This window comes from Rhodamnia argentea, chromosome 11 (genome assembly GCF_020921035.1).
Source record: "Rhodamnia argentea isolate NSW1041297 chromosome 11, ASM2092103v1, whole genome shotgun sequence".
Classification (NCBI taxonomy): Eukaryota; Viridiplantae; Streptophyta; class Magnoliopsida; order Myrtales; family Myrtaceae; genus Rhodamnia; species Rhodamnia argentea.
The window spans coordinates 49241-68226 of NC_063160.1; the positions used below are offsets into that span (position 1 = coordinate 49241).

Below are 18986 nucleotides of genomic sequence, written 5' to 3' on the forward strand. Positions count from 1 at the left end.
CCCAGTACTAAAAAATATAATACTATGCACCTTCAAACATATTTTTCATTTTGAGAACCAACTTTAAATATGTGCAGTGCATGATCGTCCTCACTACTCATCACACATTGCTTAACTTCGCTTTGGTTTTTATTAATCTGAACTTTTTAACTCCACAAGCGGTCATCGCATCTCAAACTCAATCACCTAATTTCAAAATCAATTGCCTAAGATCAAATTATAACTTCATGTTTGATCGTCATGTAGATAAAACTTATACGTATTCAATCACACCGGCCAGGGTCGTCAATAAAAATCGATAACTTAACCATCAAAGTACCATACAAGTTCATATATATACCCCACAATTATTAGTCACTACAATAATTCCAAATAGACTAACCATCAAACTCCAACGATTTAAGCCTAGATCCTCGCCTTCCGAAATTATCGCCCAATCTATTGTCGGCCACCATACTATATCCTCAAGTTAGGTCATTGACAATTCAAAATTTCAATCACCCAATCCAGCTGGCCCTTCGTCCAAGCGTTTCTTGTTCGCTTCCTAAACCCCAGTATCATCAATTAGTTGGGGCCTTTCCACAACAATCGATATCGAAAACCATTAATGTGGCATTTCCATTTCCAACTTATCGTTCATAAGTAAATCATTAAACTTTAAACGCGTTCACCGGTTTAACTCTACGCATAAAACTTCTCGGTTCTCATTCGCTTCTTTGCGAGTTTTCATCATGTCATTATTCAAGGCCATTAATGAAATTCAATAACTAAAACCATCATAATACTACACAAGTTCCAACTTATATAAGCCACAACTATCGGTCGTCGCTTTGCAACCCATCTTCATAAGCCAAACCTATCGATATGTCTTTTCTATTTCGACTTTTCGTTCTTCTTAAACAATCATGCCAAGAGCATGGCTATTACGGAGTGCATTTTGACAAAATGCCTATAATGATCCGCCAATCTTAAGAAACTTCAAACCTCTATCACTATCGGCAATCTTGGCCAATCCATGACTGCTTCTATCTTAGCCGAATCCATTGAAATTCCTTTGCTAGAAACCACACGATCTAAAAGAGCTACATCGGTTAACCAAAATTCACACCCACTAAACTCGGCAAGTACTTATACTGCTTAGGGATCCTCGATATAGTCCTCAAATGCTGCTCATGGTTCCCATAAGTCCTCAAGTATATCAAGATATCGTCTATAAACACTATCACAAATCGATCCGGATACTCCATAACACCCTATTCATCATATTCATAAAAGCGGCAAAGGCATTTGTCGGACCAAACGCCAACGAAATAAACTCATGATGCCCACAATGCGTCCTAAATGCCATTTTCAGTATATCCTCTTTCTTAATCCTCAATTGATGATATCTCGTCCGTAGATCGGTCTTAGAAAGCACCAAAGCTCCTTGCAACCGGTTAAGCACATCATCCTTTCTCAGCAACGATTACTCAATCTTAATCGTTACTTGGTTAAACTACCTGCACTCGATGCACAACCTTAACGATCTATCCCTTTTCTCATGAACAACACAGGTGCTTCCCGAGATGACGCACCGGGGCGGATAAATCCTTCATTCAACGGTTCCTACATTTGCACCTTAAGCTCTGATAACGCCATCCTATACGGCGCCTTAAAGATCGGCTCCGTTCCGGGGGTCAACTCTACTACGAACTCTATTCCTCTTTTCGGCGGTAACCCTATCAACTCTAAAGGAAAGGCATCCGGAAATTCACAAACTACTGCGGTGTCCTCTATCTTCGGTTCCTCAACCGACACATCCACTACAATTGCCAAGTACCCTTGACATCCACTCTCCAACGGAGGAGTCGCTATCCTTCGATGAAGCCAAAATACTCAAGGTTCCTCCTCGATTAACATCAAATTCAAACTGCCCCATCCAACGAGTTAAATCACATCATCTTGTGACAACATCCATCTTAACTCTAAGACAATTCATCTTAATGATAACATCAAAGTCGGACTTCGCAATATGATCAAATCTATTTTCTCCTCGTCACCACTTAGAATCAATTTACACCTAGAGCATCCTACAGTAGACACTACCCTATTCTTTAGCGGCATAGAACTTCTAAAGACTGTTCCCAGCGGTCCCCAACTCAACCTAACTAGTTTAACAAACTACACTCCTAGTAGGTACCATACAGAGTCCTGCTCACCCCAAAGCAACACTAACATGGGCTCGGGCATACAGCCTCAAAACTAAAGTAACAACACATGCACGAGATTTTCAATCCTACTAACCATCCAAATTCCTAACGCTCCTTATCACTCCAAGCTATGGCCGGATGGATCAAGGCGATATTGCTACGATACCACCTTGGGCGGGGATGTCACACCTCGATCCTCAAGTACGTAATATCCCTACCAATATGCCTCGGGTCAAAAAGGACGACGTCCCGGGCATGTCATCGACCCATTCGTTTTATCTTTTATTACGCATGCGGAACGTGTAACTCTCAAACATCAAATCAGACAATAGGGATAGTTAAAAAGACAGTTACAACAATCAAATCATGACAGTTCAGCAAAAACCACCTTGAATTTAATCATCTTTGTTAACTCAAGGATGTGAAATATCTACGGACCCATTCTTCGGGCCACTTTCTATAATTCTCATAAATACTAGATCAGAAATAACACGACTATCAAACAACTCCAACAAGATCCACGCCACTTCCTGTTCTTCCCAACTAAAGGCCCGAAAATGGTTAACAACGACGGGGTGAGATATGAATATCGGTAAGTCAACGCCTAAGCCCGGCTAGGGCGTTGATTCGCTTAGAAAATCCTACCAGGCAACCATAAAAGCATTATACGTATATTGGTAAACCACATGCAAAATTACCGGTCTTCGACTATACATAATGTAATGCTCGACTCAACTCAACGGTCACATCGGACAAACAAGCGGCATGACATCATATCAATTTGCATGCATAGGATACCACACGAAGTCCATTTATTAATCGATGACCTACGCGACGGGCGTAGTCGGCGCATGCAACTGGTATGGCCCCAACACTACGATTGGCGGTGTCTACCGGGCAGACCGGGCATCGTCCCTTACTTCCGGTGACGGCAACCGAAAGCTATGTATCCGGTGCGACAGGCACGGCATAGCGAACAAGTATTCCAAAAAGGAGCGTCGATTCATTACAAGCTACGACCGGCATCCAACAATTTGTGTGATCCGTACGATTGGCACGGGTACGAATTGGCATGCTTTTGACAAGTCGTATGGTTCCGTACGATCGGCACAAGATCTAATTTGCCGATTCCTATATGAGCGGCACGGTTTAATCTCATCATATGATCACTCGGGCACATCCGACAATCAACCAATTTTTACCTTTTACTTTTAGCGGGATGCTCATGCGGATGTGCTCAAAGACTCGACCCAAGGCAATTTTCATGCCAAAACATGTAATTTAATTCCACGACTTGTCATATGAATGCACAGTATTATTCACAAGACTTTGCATCTGATACAGGGTGCCTGACACCCATAATTGCTCACTTAAAAATCAACAATCAACACCAAACATCCGATCAAACATTCAATTACCACAAAGTAATTAATTATAAATACTAATCCCATCGATAATTATTAATCCAATTTCATCCAATTAACAGTCGTACACACGGCTCTGACCTATCACTCACTCGCAATCAAATATCGGCAATTACCGCCCAAACAATCGGTCTAGTCTAATCACCAATTAGCCATAGATGACCTAACTAGTCCGGCTACCTTAAATAATTGTGGTCATTTATCTTAAACCCAGTTTCTATCTAATTCAACCACAATTAAAATGTATAAATATCCTAAATTGCTAATTAAGCTAATTAACTATTACTGAGCGCAATTAGCGCCCTAATCAGGGTTTAGGGGCTTAACTCACACTTAGCGGCAAGAGACGACTAATGGACAGTGGCGTGAACACACAGTACACTCGGCTCCCGGTTCTTCGGGCACGGGCTCGGACACAACCAGGTACGGCGGGGGCACACGAGTTCGGATTCTCGGTACATGGCCCGGGCACCGCTCTCGGCTTAGGCTGGTTTAGAGCTCGGGGTGTGGCCGGCTCGGGGCTTGGGCACGGTCGGGTCTGAGCTCAGGCACGCCCATCTCGGAGCTCGGGTGCAGTTGGGCATGGCTGGGCATGGACTCGGGCATGGCGGCTTGCGGACTCGGGTTGACGACCGGTCCCGGCGACTCACGGTAACCATGGAACAACGATGAAGGTTGGTGCGGTGACGGTGGGAGGTGGTGGTGGTGTGAGGTCTTGGACTCGTTACGACGTAGCCGGCGGACAAAGGGCAGCCACGGGCTCGGGGTGGCTAGGCACCCGGCGGGCTAAGAGTAGAGGTCGGGCGGGTAGCAGAGAACGAGGAGTCGGTGGTTGCGGTGCTCGTGTCTCGCGAGGCCAACAACCATGTCGGTGCCGGGAGGTGGATGGGAGGCGAGCTAGCGGCGGTGGCGGCGCGAGGTAGAGATGCGGTGGAGATGGCCGGTGAAGCGGCAGCGGCTTCGAGTCTTTAGAGGGGCTCGCAAAGAACCAGTGAAGAAGAAGACTTTAGGAGGGGTCACAAAGAACCAACGAAGAAGAAGAAGAAGAGAGAAGGGGGTTCTATCGTGGGGTTGGGGTAGAGGAGAGAGAAGATGATGTGAGGGAAGGGAGATGGATATGATGGGTTGGTGGAGAAAAAAGGTGAGAGTGACATGCGGGGCCCACTTGGCATATTTGAAATTTTTGGACTTTAATGTATAATTGAGGGGGGCCAAAGGGTCATTTGATATTTTAGAACAAAACGAAATTTCGGCACACTGGATGGAGGGTAATTTTGATCTTTTCGCAGGCTAGGCTCGATCGTAATTAGGATTAGACGCGAAGATTTCGATCCTAATTTGTGACGACTAAGATTATCGGAACCTAATCTAATCTGATCGGCTTTCTAGAAAATGTCCAAAAATTGTCACTTACGTCTAAATGATCCAAAATATTGTATCGATTGAAATTCAATTTTAACCCGTTTTATTGAATTCGGGCACTCTACTGACATCAAATTTCTAGGGCGTCACAAGTATAGTCGGGAAAACACCGTTGATTACTCCGATTACGAGTATTCGGATGTCCTACGTATGCTAATGTGAGCTATGGTAAGGTTGAGTCGAGGTCGAAGAAATGCATATTTCTAGGTTATGCACATGGGAAAAAGCTACCGATTGTAGTGCATCGATCCCAAATCCCTCGACTTTCTAAACAGTAGAGATGTGATCTTTAACGAGACTTCAATATTTCAATAAAGGAGTTCCGAGACACAACTAGCAGAGTAGACAGATCATGGCATTAGTAGTGAGGTAGAGCTTCAGGTGGAGACTCCGGAGATTTCGAAGGTGACAAATGTTAAGACTGTAGATGAAGTCGTAGTTCCTGAAGTCGGTGATACTGAACAACCAGCACAGCCACAACATAGTGTAGTGGTAGATAAATAGAGAAGGCAAATTAAGCGATCGGTATGTTATGCTTATACGGATATTGCTTATGCTTTGACTATAGCCGACAAGATGGAGACAGATGAGCCCTCGTCTTACCTTGAAGTAATGGCTAGTAGAAATTCGTTACGGTGACTAGGGGCTATGAGCGAAAAAATGGAATCACTCTATCGAAATAAGATATATGAGCTAGTTAAAAAAGCCAAAAACCAAAAGATTGTCAAAAGTAAATGGGACTTCAAATGGAAAGAGGGCATTCCCGATGTCAAGACAATGAGATATAAGGCGAGACTAATTGCGAAGGGATACATGCAGTAGGAGAGTATTGATTACAATGAGGTGTTCTCTCATATGGTAAAGCATACTTCTATTAGCATTTTACTTGCCTTAGTCGCTGCATGAGATCTCGAGTTATAGCAGCTTGATGTGAAAACGGTATTTCTTCACGGTGAGTTGGAGGAGCATATTTACATGAGGCAGCTAGAGATATTTGCTATTCTAGGCAAGTAAGATCGTGTTTGTTTACTGAAGAAATTTTTATATGGGCAAAAATAGTCTCCTAGACAGTGGTATAAGCATTTGATGTTTTCATGGCTAGTTAGGATTACTTGAAAAGTCATATGGATAATTGTGTCTACTTTAGGAGATTAGATGACGTGTCTTTGATATATCTACTATTATATGTTGATGATATGCCAATAGTAACTAAGAATCTATCTAATATTGATGTGCTGAAGAGGCAGTTGAGTACTGAATTTGAGATAAAAGATTTAGGTGCTGCCAAGAAAACTTTTGGCATGGAGATTTTGCATCATATGATTGCGGGAGTATCACATCTGTCTCAAAAGACATATATTGAGAAGATTGTAGTACGTTTTAATATGAAGTCAGCGAAGCTTGTGAGTACACATTTAGTGAAGCACTTTAAACTTTTAGGTAAGTTGTCGCCGTAGATTGAGGAGGAGGACGAGGAGGAGCATATGTCTCATGCTCCTTATTCTAGTGTAGTGGATAGTATTATGTATGCTATGTTATTCATCAAGCCTGATATTTCACAGGTTTTGAGCATAGTTAGTCATTATATTTCAACACAATGGATGAAGCAAAGCTCTTCCAACTCTTATATGGCAGATTTAGATGCTATTTTCAATAGGACTGCTCCATGATTCTACGCGAGCAGAACCTGATCATCAAAGAACCACGACGCCACCAAGTCTCGTGAATTCCATTCAGGGGAGATCAACCACTCGACCAATGATTGTACCATCACGAGGCACACGGTTCAATGTGACGACCTGCTTTTTTTGCCGATTAGTTTTATAAGCGGACTTATATAAAAATTTGGTTCAGACCATTTGTGAACGAGAATTGAGATTAATGAAGTTTGAGCGAATATTGGACTTAATTGTGGCGTCACGCACAATAAAAATCTGAATAAAGAACCGTTAGATATTGGTATTGGCTTTGGGCCGTATAGTTTTAGTTCGTGCAAAAGTTAGCTCGGGTTTGAACCTCGAAGGACCCAACCAACCTAGCTTTCTCTCCATCGCCATTGCTCCTTCCCCACTATAGAAAAGGCACTCTCCCTCTCTCCTCTTCATTTTGGATAACTCCCTCAAGAAGACTCATTCTCTCTTCTCTTCCTTTATCTCTTGGCGGATCATTTTCCCCCAAGCCGACGACTCCCTCTTCCTCACCTCTCAATCTCTCAATTTTGCTCAAGCTTCAAGTAAGGACAGCCCCCGACCAGCTCACTCCCTTGCCTAGCTCTCACCCGCTCGTCTCGTTCATCCCACTCTCTCGGTGGCCAGTGTGACAAGAAGGAGGGGAGGAGACCTGGAACTCATTTTGGCTCAATTCGACCCCGTTTCTCTTGGCTTGTGAACCTAATGCAAGTAGATATCTATCCTTACCGCTAGTCTGCCTATTTATCGCTTGTTTTAGCCCGGAACGTTGGATTTGGGCATGGGTATGCCAATTGACAGAGTTGCTTGCATGGGGGGAAAAATTTTGTTGCATGTCCGATCCGCTGCTTGAAATGGTATCTTGGGATCTTGGGTATGCGGAGTATATGAGTTGATCATTCTTATTGCAGTCGGTGTGTGATGAATTGAAGTTGGACCCTATGGAGGATGGTTTGGCCATAAGGTTTGAGGAAAGACCCATGAGCTTCGGTAATTGTATGTTGATTCTACTAGTTAAATCTTTACTATCTGCTCGACCAAAAAAAAATTCTTTAATATCTGGCCCTGGGTAGGCTGAATGTAAAGTTGGATCACTTTGTCATTCGCCAGTATGATGCAGATTGGAATTGGGATTAGATGGGTGTTTGGTGGTGAGATTGGAGGGGAGGCTTAATGAAGTCTTGTGGCCTCTCATGTATGCCTTTCGTAGTGACTTTCATTGGTGTCTGCTAATTCATTGGTTGTTAATTTCTGCTTGAATGAATGGTGAATTCATTGCTTGTTAATTTCTGCTTGAATGAATGGTGAATGGATAGTTTAGTCATTCGGTTAGATGTCTTACTTCCTGAGCTTTGACTCACTCTTTAGTTATTGTCCTCTTTTTCAGATACCTAGGTACAGGAGGCCTCGAATGATAGTGGTGTTGGAGCACGCTGATGGTGGTGCAGTTAGTACTCGAGAGTAGATATTAGCTTTTGAATCCTTCTAGTGTTTCGTTTGAGTAAGGGACGATGTATATAAACCTGTCTAATATATATAAGGAGTATTTGACTATAGATGTTCTTATTGCATGTGATACAAGTTAGTGAAACCCTATGAGGCCATACCCTTTAGGTCGTGCCTACCCCGCTTGAATGCACTTGTATGCTTGTATGGCCGACTTGTTAGGAATACGCTTCCGCGTGCGCCAATATATGTATATATATATATATAATATCATATTAAAGTAGAGCGGTTAATGAGATGGCATGCCTGGAGCATTACATTTGAGCTCCGGGGGCTGCTGGTACCCTCAGGTTCCAAACCCCTTAGCTGTTCGACCAGGGAAATCCCCGTCTAAAACGCAGTAATCTTTCTTGCTTTCTGAGGCAATTGATTGATCCTTAAGGAGAATGCAAGCTCAGAGATCCTTAAGTATTGTTGCCGTTACAGTTAACCAAGGGCGGTCAAGAAATATTAGCATGCGGTAGTGCTCAATCGCAATATGCTAAAAATTCTGGATATGCACGGAGAACAACTTAGTTTTTTATTTTTCCCTTTTTGTCTCGTAGAAAACAGCGGCATAGAATTTTTTGTTTTTACGTGTTGCAACTGTCGAGGCTTATTCTGATAAATTAGAAATATTTACATTTTGCAGTATGAATATTATTCCTGCGATAGGACTAGTTTATTTTTTATAGAAAAACTAATTCCACACTACATGGATAAAATTATGTATTCCTATATAACATATTTTTAGCCCTTTTTTCAAATTTCACATCAATAAATTGTAAATCCGATGGAGATAAATGTTTGAGAATCATAACTAAAATTTTTCGTAGCACCACTTGAAAGACATTCCTGAGATAAAATAATTCACCACAACCGCAAAGAAAATAGTGAAGCGCGATATATAAGCCTTATACATAAGTGCCACCACACGAAGATGCAAGATGTGGCAGAGATAAAAACATAGAGTTTTTGCTGTTGAACCTCCTCCCTCTTCTCGTGCAAGCGGTTTTATAAAGATAAAACTGGAGAGCGAGATTCTTGGGTTTCGTCCCTCCCGCCCTCCTTATCCGCGCAAAAATAGATTTTCTGCTACGAGCGCCTTCTCTCTCCATTACTGCCGGTAACATCTTCGTCTTTCCAAAAGTCGCAACTTAAACCCCTCCAAATCTTGTCATTCCCTCCGGACGCAACTTGTCCGAATAGTAAAACAAAATATCGGTGTGAATGGATTCAAAAGAGAGCATGAATTCCATTCTCTCTGTTGAGCATATGTCAGCTTCCCCATCATTGAGCTTTTTACATGGGAATGGAATCGGGTATAGCCAATAAGAGAGAGAGAGAGAGAAGGGACGTCAACCGCGTCTGTTCCTCCATGTTCAACTTTACTATTCCGAGCTATCGTCAAATCGATAAGCGCAATGAGAGTCTTGAGTTTCGAAAGGTAGAGAAACAAAAGGATACCATGATAAAGAAAAAAAATATATATTTTATTAGGGCACAAGGCCAGGATAAATAAGAGCCTAATCTAAGAAAGCACATACTAAGAAACAATCCTAGAGAATAATTCTAGATATAAGCAATCCTAGAGAATAATTCGAGAATATGCAGAATTCATGAAGTATTCTAAAATATATTCCGACATTCTATAGCCAAGTAGTAAGGAGGCCGCATAGCCTAGCAAGCAGTAAGGAGGTCATATAGCCAAGTAGTATGGAGGCCGTGGAGCCGATGATGACGCCCGTTAAGGGGTATTTGCGGAGAAGAATATTTTCCTTAGCTGGTTTCCCACTTGAGCATATGTTGCCTTTAGCGGGTTTCTCACTTGAGCCTATGTCAGCTTCCCCCTCGTCGAGCTTGCGTGTGTTTGAAGCCATTGATGATAAATCGGAGCAAAAGATGGCCACCAGAGAAGAGAGAGAGACAGAGAGACAGAGAGACAGAGAGAGTTTTTGCCGTTGTGACTCGTCTCTCCTCTGGTGCGAGCGGTTTTATAGAGAGAAAACTGGAGATCGTAATTTTTTGGTTTCGTCCTCCCCTCTATCTCCACGCAAAATCAGATTTTCTATTGCGAGCGTGTTTGACTATATCTTTTTTGCTTACTTGATCACCTCAGGAAAATTCAATTTTCAAAGTGTTTAGATCAATTCAAGGTTCAGCATATATCATATCTGTTGTTTCAATTAATAGTCCAACTGGAGAATTAGGGGTCTTATGGAAGAGATAACCATTATCCCTAAAACCTTTGTATTAATACCAGTAATGACCTCTAATTTTAGTAAAAAGATAGAAAGGTGTAATAGACAATATTGATTAGTTAGCTAAGAGATTAGGCCTTCCAGATTTTGTCGTTGATTGTCAAAGAATGTGAAGAATTTTAGAAACTTTGCTTTGGCTTCGACTAAACATTATGATTTGAATTTCGAGCAAACAATGCAAAAATGCAAATTTCTAATTTTTCTAGTCACAGATTAATGCATTAAACTTGTGTTATCTGATTTTGTTGTTTCTATTCATGCACTATCTCTACTTTCCAATTATTAGATTAAACTCAATATGTAACCAATTATGATTATCATTTTTTTTTCTGAACAAAGTCTTTGTCATTTGATCCAATAGACTGGTATTAGACTTTAGAAAGAAATCTTTTATCTCATGTTAGCCTGCTCTAATTATTTGATCATTTCAATTTATTAAAGGTGTTATCCAAATCATATAAAGTAAGTCCTGTTTAACTAATGTACAACATCAATACTTTATAATATTTCAAATTTTACTTGTAATATAATTCAACCCTCGACAAATCTAAAATGCTTGTGTGAGAATAACGTAGAAAATCTCAATCATTTAAAAGGAAATGTAGAGAGGGGAAATAAAAGCCTTTTGAGTTTTTGCCTTGATTTGATAAAGATAGCTTCGTATTCTTAAAAACAAGACAAATGATCGATAGGGCAATCCGTGAAACAGAAAATTAAAAGCTGTCCCACGGTGGAGATGACACGCCCTCGGCTAAGTTTTTTTATTTTCCCTTTTTTGTGTCCTAGAGAACGGTGGCATAGATTTTTTTTCTTTTTATTCTGATAACTTAGAAATATTCTGATAACTATGAAATTAAATACTTCGTTTGTTTTCCGAAAAATAGATAATTTAAAAAATATTTTCTAAAAAATGATTACTTGTATCGCTTAAAATAATTAATCAAGATATTATCGACAATAATTTATGTCTAAATATTTTCATTAATTGTGAAATATTTTTAGATCATTCATTTATCATAATTAAGTGATACAAGCTATCACTTTTAGGAAGGCTCTGTTTGTTTAGTAAAAAAATGGATGATTTGGAAAACACTTTGCTAAAAATAATTATTTGTATTATTTCAAAAAATTAATTAATAAATAATATTTTCCTTATGATGTTGCTCTACCGTCAGATTATGGTGTCCATTCAAAGAGATAACAAGTCTTCATGCCTTGAAGATGGGAATTCAAAAAGTGATAAGTAGAGGTATCGGTCCTTTCATGCTCTGTTCTTCTTTTTTGAAATTTACGATGGTTGTCACATTGTTATCTCGACTGCCCTATTTTTCCGTGCTATCTTTCATCTCAAATCTCATCCAAATCAAACTTTAACTTTTGGTCTCGCGTTATCCCTCCAATAAGTCACGACCAAATATGTTCATTTTCGCTTAAACTTTTCGTTCCCCCCTACGATCACATGTTCTACTTAAAGATCAAGTTCATTTATTTTAAACCAAACTTCCCCTCTCACCATCCTGTTCAAATCAGGAAAATTACTATAAGAAAAAATCTTAAACCTATTGCAATTATGTCAATTCAGTTATATACCTCTTTTGCATTTCCGCCAATTCGGTCTTTAGGCCAATTTTGGCCGGAAATCGTTGATATATCGTGGTCGGCGCTAACGTGACCTTTTTTTTTTAATAATAATATAATATCTTTTTGAATTTTTTCTTTCCTTTTTTTCTTATCTTTCTCTCACCATCCTAAAAATGAACGATTTTTGAAAGTTATGGCATTTAAGTGAACGTCGTACACAAGTTATGGTACTCATGGTAAGTTCTTTCATAAAATAAAGCTTAGAAAAAAAAAACTTTGATGAGATAATAAATCGAGTAGAGTAAGCATCTATTCCAAAAGGATTTGCCTTGCGTTATATCTTATCGACAGAAATATCTATTGTAATCGTGTCATTCGGGAAAATAAAATCGAGCGATTCTTTCTTTCTTAAGTGAATGTTTTGAAAGTTATGGCACTTAAGTGAATGTTTTGAAAGTTATGGCACTCGGGTGAACGCCGTATAAAAGTTATGGCACTTCCAGTGTACTTTTCCCTCTATTTTTCATTTGTTTGCTGCTTTATATATGTGTATGCAATAGATATAAGAAAGGATTCTGATAAACACTGGAAAAAAAATATATACTAAGGATAGTAATCTCTTACGAACAGGATCAAAAGCCCTTTGTCATGTAGGCATAAGAAGGAAATGCAGAGAAATCATTTCTTGTGTCAAAGAAAAGACTAAGAAGAAGAGACATAACCCTTCAATTTTTATTCTCCACTTACTCATCTTATGTTCAGTATCCAGTAAAATTTTAGATTTTATACTAACTTTATTCTACTAGAATTGGAAAAAGAAAAAGAAAAAGCTGATCAATTGTATGACATTTCAATATCACAAGAGTGACCTAGTGTTTAACCTTAGGCTCTACAGCTTTTCGCACATGCAATACTGCACTTTCCAATGCTTCTGTTATTATACTACATATTTGCTTCAATCGTCATCTTCTTATCCGTACCTTGAGATTCTGATTCTGAGCATTGTGAACCCAAGTTCGAGTACTGAGTGTGAGCTCTTTTAGAAGGAGCATGAGGATTGGCGTCCTTTTTCACTAGCCACATCATTTTAGGCTCTTTTAGAACGGCTTGAATTCATGAGAGGAAGGCACAATCATTATCCCTAATCTGTCCGCGAAATGAACAGCCTTTCTGTCTATGATTTGTCAAACACAATTCACGAGATAATGCAGCTAGACTTATCCAAGCGGACAACTTGAGAACATAAACCAAACGGTCAGCTCCTTTTGTCAACATAAACCAAATTGCTTGGTTACACCAGTTATCGAGTTTGCTTCCGCTCATCCGGAGAGAGAGCCTGTTTTAGACCAAAGTAAATTCCTAACGCACAAGAATTGCTGGTAAAGTAAATCCTAATACCCAAGAAATGCTTCTTTGGAGATTGCAGTGACTATCTACGCAGCAATTTGATGCATATATAATACAAATGCAACTTTACTTGACAGTCATTGACCGAAGGATTAAGTTATTGACCTCGCAAGCACAATAAAAGTTTTCGTCTCTTTTTCTCTACACTATACCAGGAGATTAAGTGTAATTCCTGAAATGAATCCTGACTAGTATGGTTCAAGTGGGAGTTTCCCAAAAAGTAAAAAGAATGACGACTGTTAATCACCCTCTGCTTAGCAACATGCTATTATCTGAATAAGGAGTGATAAAGTTCTTTCTTGGTTGTAAATGAATGGGCTAAGGGCATAATTCTGTGTCATGTTGCAGATATTCTCCACAAAGCCTTAACATGTAATGATTCTTTCACGAATGAAAGCTAACGTTTCTGATCTACGCCAGCACAATAACCCTGGCGGGCCCGTTTAGTGATGGTCTGATCAACATGTCAGTACATTTAATATGTAAAGGACATTGATAGTGTTGAAATAATATCCCAATTCCGTCCCCAACATCAGATTGTAGGCCTGGAGGCCTGGCCTAAGTGGGTTTTACTTTTTTTTTTTTGGGGGGGGCCGTGGGGGGTGGGGGTTAGGGGTGTCAATGATGCCCGACCCTACCCGACCCTACCCTATCCGATCCTACCCTATCCTATTTTTGGGGTATTTTAGGGTAGGGTAAAGAAGATGTTCGGATAACATAGGGTATTTTAATGACTTGGATAGGGTAGGGTAGGGTAGGGTTATAACCCTGGCCCTGGCCCTGGCCCATTCCCCAAATTAATGGGCCGATATCTTGTAAACCCTAGTCTCTACATCTGCGACACTCATTCTCTCTCTCTCTCTCCTCAACGTTACTTCCGGTAATTGCCCTCTCTCTCCCTCTCTCGATCTCCGAAACAAGGGCCGCCAATTACTACGCGGCTGCTCGTCCCTCCTCCTCGCCACAATCGCTGCTAGGATCGCCTTGTGGTACGTCTTCCTCGATTGGCTCGCCGCTTCTCCCCATGGTGCGTGCCCCGACTGGCCTCCCAATCGCTGCTTGTGCGCTAATCCCCCACCGCACTCGTTTGACGATGCCCTGCTGGTTTCCTGTCCGACAGCTGAAGGTCGCCTAGAGCCCCGGAGAGAATTTCGATCTCCACTTGGGGGGGGTGGTGGGGGAGGGGATGACGACGCTGCTCGCTGCTGCTGCAGCTGCTGCTCTGCTCTTGGTGCTCTGTTAAAACTGAGAACCACATCTTTTCTGGCGTTGCAATGACTTGCACTTTCTTTGGGAACCAAGCACTCTCTCTCTTTCTCTCTTGAGGTCTCTCTGTTGCTTCCTTCCTTCTCTTTTTCTTGCTTTCAGGAGCATGGGATGGGATGGGATGATGAGGCAAACAAGGACCTCACTTTCCTCTCGTATCTCTCTCTTGTTCACTACCTCAGTGTGATGTAATCATCACTCTGGATTACATACTACCGAACTCCATCATCATTGCCCCCCTCTCTCTCTTCAAAGCCAGTCGTGACGATCTTCCTCTGCTCTCTCTAGGCGGAGACTTCATCATTATCATCTTCAGTGAGCTCTCTCTCTCTCTCTCTCTCTCTCTCTCTCTCTCTCTCTCTCTCTCTCTCTCTCCGTGTGAAAATGGACTCATACGAAACTGCGAGGCTCGTCTTCTCGAGGGTTACTGACATTTGCTCTTCTAAATTGTTAACTTTTCTTAAAAAGTTCTCTCATTATTTATCAAATTTATTGCCTGACCCTGTTGTATTTCGCAATTATCTTTGGTTCCATTTGAAATAAAGGGGCAAAAAAAAAACCCATAAACCCGATCCGACCCGAACCGACCCGACCCTTTTTTTTGGGTAGTTCATTTCCGGTTCGGGTCAGGGTCGGGGCGGGTAACAAATATCTCTCTTAAGGGTCGGGTAGGGTAGGGTAGTTTGGAAACCCTACCCTACCCTACCCATTGACACCCCTAGTGGGGGTGGTGGGCATAGCCCAAAAGAATTTATCCCGCAAATTTGTTATGCACTCGAGTATTTTTCCCATGAATTTGTCACGTGTTTGGGTTGTAGTTTCATCTAAGGGGAAGATTAAGCCCGCTAGAAACCACTCAAATAGGATTCCGTGTCATTCCTCTATCTTACTCACCATGGATAGGGAAGTCTTAGAATACTTAATTGGGTGTAACACTGGGGTTAGCAAACACTTGAGAAGTTAAGCAATTACAAATCTATCATATCACTTGATCGTAATTAATTCTTTCGATCGCTCTCCATGTGGAAGGACCTATATCTGGTTGTTGAAGTTGCCCCCCCACCAAAAAGAAAAAGGAAAAAAGGGAAAAAGGAAAAGCGGAAAAAAAGCTCATGCTATCTGGTTGTTAAATTCAGCAAATAACTAACACCTTTTGAAAATTGAAAAAAGAACACGTATCAAGGAAATACCACCTTCTGAAAATTTGAAAAAAGAACATATCTCAATTATAGTTGATCATATTTTCAAAGCACAATTTATGACTTTTTAGCAGGTGCTCCATGTCAATCTTCAACATTTATATGATAGATCAATAAAAAGAAAGCTAGATAGAATGGAGTTTTGTTGGTTGGGCAAAGTCCTCACAAAGTTGCACAAAAATTTGCTTGTGTGTTAGCCATAACTTGTGCCCGCATTAGAGTATAATATAGGCCAAAACTTAATAAACACGTAAGAGGAATAGAGGAAAGAGATATGCACATATATCATAATCGAATGAGATATGTACAAAGAATCAAGAAAATATCCTAATTCTCTCGAACATAAAGAAATAACATAATTATCTCTAACAAATGGCGTATTATATCGGGCTATATCTTCCTCCAATCATGTTTCTGATTCGTGAAGTTTTTTTAATGTTTGTAACAGCCAATTAGAGATATGAATGGTGGAAACTTTCCCCAAGAGAAGAGAGAGAAAGACATGAACCAATCTTTTTAATCTGATTATTAAAATGAAAAAAAAAAAAAAACTAACCAAGTCCTTTATCTTTGTCTGTTGTATTTAATATTCAACTAGAGGTCCGCAGGTGATAAACTACGAATAACGACCCAAAAGTCAATTGGAGGACTTAGATGTTACTAACCACCATAGGGATAGCTATACTCCTGTGTTCTGAAACACAGTTTGGTGATTTGATTTTTAATTTTCTGTTAGATCAATGTTAATATTAGTGGATATTACTAATTGGATCACATTTTTCTTAATAACTAGTTCTTTTTTTTTTTTTCAGACTTAATCACTAGTTCGAACTAGATTTCTATTGACGAACTTCAAAATTGGAAATCGTCATATTCAGTTGAGGGTTATCCAATTTTCCTGAAATTCAAGCTTCTTATATCCCTAATTATCTCTGACCCCCCACAACAACAACAAAAAATCCCTAATTTTCGTTCTTAAAAATTTGACGTGCGGATGGGAGTTATCCAATTGCCCAGATTTCAAGCTTTTCAAATCCTGGTGATCAATTTTGCCGATGTATTGACTACTGCGTCTTGGAAACAGCGTCTCATTGAAACGAAACACTCCTTCTTCGTCTAACACAGCTTCTTTATCGGATCATTGAGCACCGTGCCTTCATTCATCGCTGCATCTTCATCAGCTTCAAGTTAAGGTAATGCCATAATGTCTTTTGTATAGAGCGAGTAGTCCATAGATATTGAGCAAGACATGAATTTGATTTCACATTCACTTCCTGCATGTACTGAATATTCTGTAGACGTGGCCATCGTCCGAAAGATAGTTTTCTATTTTTACCTTTTTTTTCACTTTATGAGCGTCGTAAGTATTTGCAACAACTAAAATGATTGATCTAATGTGGCATCTGCAGAATCGAGGGAAACTTACGCAGGTGCACATGGCTACCGGAGAAATACAATTACCTACGGAAGTGCAGGGAGACGAATTGGACGAACAGCACCTACTAGATAATGTATGTCATGGGGGTATTTTGTTCTTAATTATGCATATCTATACTACGATATAGCCAATATTATACTTTGATTTTTACTATCAATAAACCGATTTTTCTTAATTGAATCGCAATATGTTAGTGAATTGAATGTTGCCTTCATGATTAGGAGATTGGAAATATTTGTCTATGGAATTATGAAACTTGAGATGACCCAAATTATGCTTCATGAAGTATCTGGGTGTATGATAGATGATACATCACTTTCTTGAATGCATTGGCTTGCCCTCTCAAATTAGAGGGATCCAAGAGATCCATTATGCATGCATGCCGAGTTCACATTTAAAATTGAAGAAGTATCACTAGAAAAGCATTATTAGGACTTCTGAGATATGTTCATGCAGCTTCATTAATGGAATGGGGTAGCCTCGAGGAATATAGCTCCGGATGGGCAGTGTTGATTGTGAAACTAGACTTGTGAATATAATATAAGACGACTTGTGTGCGGACACTATGAGAAAAATTATCGACTATGAAAGAGTAGTAAATTTTTCAGACACGTTATACGCCGCCGATTGACTTACACAAGATATCAATTGACTTTGCAGATTTTGCCTAGTGATTCTATTGTCAGCCGCAATGTCCTACCACCGGCGAGCGAGGTCTCGCTCCTCCCGGCAAACCCGCGCGAGAACCGCTACGCCTTAAAATGGGGCCTTTTTTCAAATTGCATAAAAAAAAATTTACCAAATTAGGAGAAAAAAAACTTATTTACTGTTTTGGGACCTGCTCGGCGATCTTAGTGCCGAGCAAGACAGCGTGCAGAGAGAGCAGCAGACGCTCTCTCTGCATGCTCGAGCAGCTGTCTTGCTCGACACTCACGATGTCGAGCAAGACAACAGCGAGAAATTCTGCTCTCTCTGCTGGCCCCTACCCGCTTGGCGGTATAACCGCCGAGCGGGTAGGGGCCCCCACGCCGCCGGGGCCTTTAATCAGGCGCTGGTAGACGACGTGAAAGGTGCTACATCACCTTTCACGAGCACTACTGAGCCTTCGGCTCTGTTTTAAGCAAAGCCGAAGGCTCTCCGTTCAGAAAGCATCCACTGAAGCTCATTCCTCTGCATTTCGCCCCTCCAAAGAAGCTCATCTCTCCTTTGCATTTCTGCGTTTCGCCTCTTAGAAGCTCATCTCTCCTCTGCATTTCGCCTCTTCTCAGAAGCTCATCTCTCCTCTGCATTTCACCTCTCCACAGAAGCTCAACTTTCCTCCGCATTTCACCTCTCCACATAAGTTCATCCCTCCTTTGCTGAAGCCTTCTCCACGGAACCTCTGATTTTAAGTGATCTGGATATTTAGTGAACAGAGTGTGGAGTCCACTGGGAGCCCTCCCCTCGCTTTGATTAACTTCAGCGAGATTTTTTCTGTTGACACACGATTTTTAATCAATTTTCTTTTAGTTTTATTTTCCAAAATTCGGTAAAAATTCACAAAAAATCAAAAAATTAAAAAATCAACATTGGAAGCCTTGGCCAAGCCTAAGGAACCAATTTGGAACAAAAAATAATTTTTCATAT

The 18986-nt window shown here is 40.6% G+C and overlaps 1 long non-coding RNA gene across 1 annotated transcript; it reads right to left on the reverse strand.

Moving 5' to 3' along the window:
* Window positions 1–49: 49 nt before the first annotated feature.
* LOC125312815 lies at window positions 50–14891 on the reverse strand. Its single transcript, XR_007196886.1, has 4 exons — window positions 14763–14891; window positions 7121–7132; window positions 2300–2303; window positions 50–61 (listed from the first exon to the last, which is right to left on the reverse strand). It is a non-coding gene; the product is annotated as an uncharacterized LOC125312815 (long non-coding RNA).
* Window positions 14892–18986: the final 4095 nt, after the last annotated feature.